The 2,852-nt window shown below is 35.0% G+C and overlaps 1 non-coding gene across 1 annotated transcript; it reads right to left on the bottom strand.

Annotated features, from left to right (window-relative positions):
- Positions 1-2,002: 2,002 nt before the first annotated feature.
- Positions 2,003-2,109, bottom strand: LOC112504781. Its single transcript, XR_003068263.1, has one exon. It is a non-coding gene; the product is annotated as a small nucleolar RNA R71 (small nucleolar RNA).
- Positions 2,110-2,852: the final 743 nt, after the last annotated feature.

Here is a 2,852-nt window from a genome sequence, read left to right as displayed (position 1 = left end):
GAGTTATTTCTTATCTATTTCCTCCATTTTTGGAATTATTAAATACCCAATTTCTTGTTTTTCCCCCTTTATTCTAAAAAGTTTTAAAAAGATGATGAAACACAAAGGAAGAAATTTTATTTCGAAAACCTTCATTTTCTGGCAAACTGCCCACTGTGGGATGTTCACGAATTTTGTTGCTTTCTGCTTATTGGAAGATGAGCTGCTTGAATAATCTGCCCAGAGATTTCCTCCAGCTGTAGTTGGCTATTGAGATGTACATTTTATATTATTTTATTTTAAGTCTTTATTTAATGGTCTTTGCGCCAAGGTTTTTGTGCTCTTAATTTCTTTTGGATAAAGGCTTTATCCTCTTCCATTCCCCCTATATAAAGAGGCCTTGGGAGCTCTTTTGAAGACACATCCTACATCTCTTATCCCTCATCTCTCTCTATTATTAATCTTTTAGAAGTATTGTAGCAAATGTTCTCTTCTTATCTAGTTGTAGTTTAGTATTTTATTTTATTGTATTAAAGTTGTAATTTAGTTTTATATTAATGCAAGTTATATTTTAGTCTTATTTAATGTCTTCTATTATGTTTATTATGTCTATTATTAGCTAATTTAGTCGTATAGGTGTGGGAGTGAGTTTAACTTAGGATTTTTATACAATATTTGGGTGTTTTTACTCTTTACCACTTTGTAAATTGGTCACTTAAGCCGAGACTTAAACTCGATGTGGATAAGCCGATTATTTTGAAGTGTTAATATTAGATCTTAGACCCAGAGATGGGCGGATCCGAAATACGGCTTAAGTGATGCACAAAGAACTCGAGAGAATCTTTGATAATTACGTGGAGACGCGAAATTTGTATGTATTTAGTTAAGGATTAAGTGATGGTTATTCTTATCACAAAGAGATTTGGGTATGGATTTTATTTCTTCTTCTTTTTAGCTAAATCGGCAAGTTTCAAAGTAGTGAACGTAAGAAATTTGTGGAATTTTATGGGGACCGTTTGTAAATTTTCACTTTCGAAAGATTGAAATTTTTATAAACAACTCATAAGATTCTAACCATTTTATTGTTAATTTTATCTTAAGGAACACTTACACCCATGTCCATTCTTTAATCTATAAGTTCATTTTGCTATTTTAGTTCTTTTTAGTCTTTTTATAAACAAAAATCCAACTTTTATTCACAACCCGAAATTCGAGCAAGAAGTTCATGAAAGTCTCCGAATCTCAGTAGTACAGTCCATGTGGAACGATCTCGGTATTTTACCACTTTATTACTTGCAAGCGATCATAGTGTCGGCGTGCACTTGCACCGCCGCTGTGGGGACTTTGTGCCCACTGTGTGAACACGAACGATTCTAGCCTGTCAAGTTTTTGGCGCCGCTGCCGGGAACTGGCGCAATTTTTATCCTGAGATATTGATTTTCATTAGAGCCTTGCTCATTTGTTTCAATCGCACTTTTCATATTGTATGCCAAGGCTACAATACGGCGAACTTTTACCTCTCGATCTTGAATTAAAAATAACCACTAGAAGACGTAGAAGAGGTAGAAATATCGACAAAATTTTAACTTAAATCGTACCATGGGGGATAATTTACCTCATCGGGAGGCCACAGTTAAAATTGTCGATGATAAAAATAGAGGCATACGGGACTACGCAACTCCCAAATTTGGTCAGTTGGCCACGGGAATAGGTAGGCCCGAAATGACAGTGACAACTTTTGAACCAAAACCGGTAATGTTTCAAATGATTTCCACAATGGGTTAGTTTGAGTGATTATCTTCGAAAGATTTGTACTTTCATTTAAAATCTTTTATAGAAATGATGGATCATTTTAAAATTCTCAGAGTCACACAAGAAGCCTTACGCTTGACACTTTTCCTTTTCACATTAAAGGATAGAGCTATAGCATGGCTAAATTCTCAACCACCAAACTCGATCCTAACTTGGAATGATTTGGCGGAAAAATTTCTAAAAAAAATACTTTCCTCCAACAAGGAATGTAAAAATTAGAAATGAAATTATGACGTTTTGCCAAGAAGAAGATGAAGCGGTTTCAGATGCATGGAAGAGATTTAAGGGTCTTCTACTGAAATGTCCGCACCACAGAATCCCTCATTATATTCAATTGGAGACATTTTATAATGAACTTTCCAGTTCCGCAAAAATTATTCTTGACGTAACGACCGGTGGAGCTTTCACAACTAAGACTTATAACGAGGGGTATGACATTTTGGAATGAATTTCTAATAATAATACTGAATGGTCAAATCCTCATGTTGTTGTTTCTAAATCTACTTCGGGCATCCATGAACTTGATGTCCTATCTTCTTTAAATGCTCAAATTTTAGCTTTAACTAATTTGGTTAAAAACAATTTAAACTTAAATTGAGAGAAAAATCAAGTTCAATCTATAATGTCCAATCAATCTATGACTGAATCTTGTGTCTTTTGCTGTGAGGGTCATTCTTATGAATATTGCCCTGGAAATCCCATCTTGGTGAATTATGTTGGGAGTCAAGCTAGAAATAGCCCATTTTCTCCCACATATAGCTCAAATTGGAGGAATCACCCCAATTTTTCTTGAGCCGTAAATACTGGACTTCAACAACTTCAACCCCCCGCGGTAACCCAAGTCCGAAATCAGCCATAAAATCCCCGGAGATATGGGCAAGGTGCTTCGCACAACTAACAAAATGGACAATCCTCACAATCACACATGCCTAGGCAAAATTGTGAAGTCCCAAAATCATACAAACATGATATGATCTTTAAGAATTAAGATGAATAGAATAATAGAAAGAATATCTTCAAAGAATGATTAGATTGAGAGAGAGAGAATTACAGCTGAAAAA

The sequence above is a fragment of the Cynara cardunculus genome, unplaced genomic scaffold (assembly GCF_001531365.2).
Source record: "Cynara cardunculus var. scolymus isolate 2C unplaced genomic scaffold, CcrdV1 Un_Scaffold_6879, whole genome shotgun sequence".
Classification (NCBI taxonomy): Eukaryota; Viridiplantae; Streptophyta; class Magnoliopsida; order Asterales; family Asteraceae; genus Cynara; species Cynara cardunculus.
Note: the sequence above shows the minus strand (reverse complement) of the source record. Positions and strands in the feature narration are given on the sequence as shown.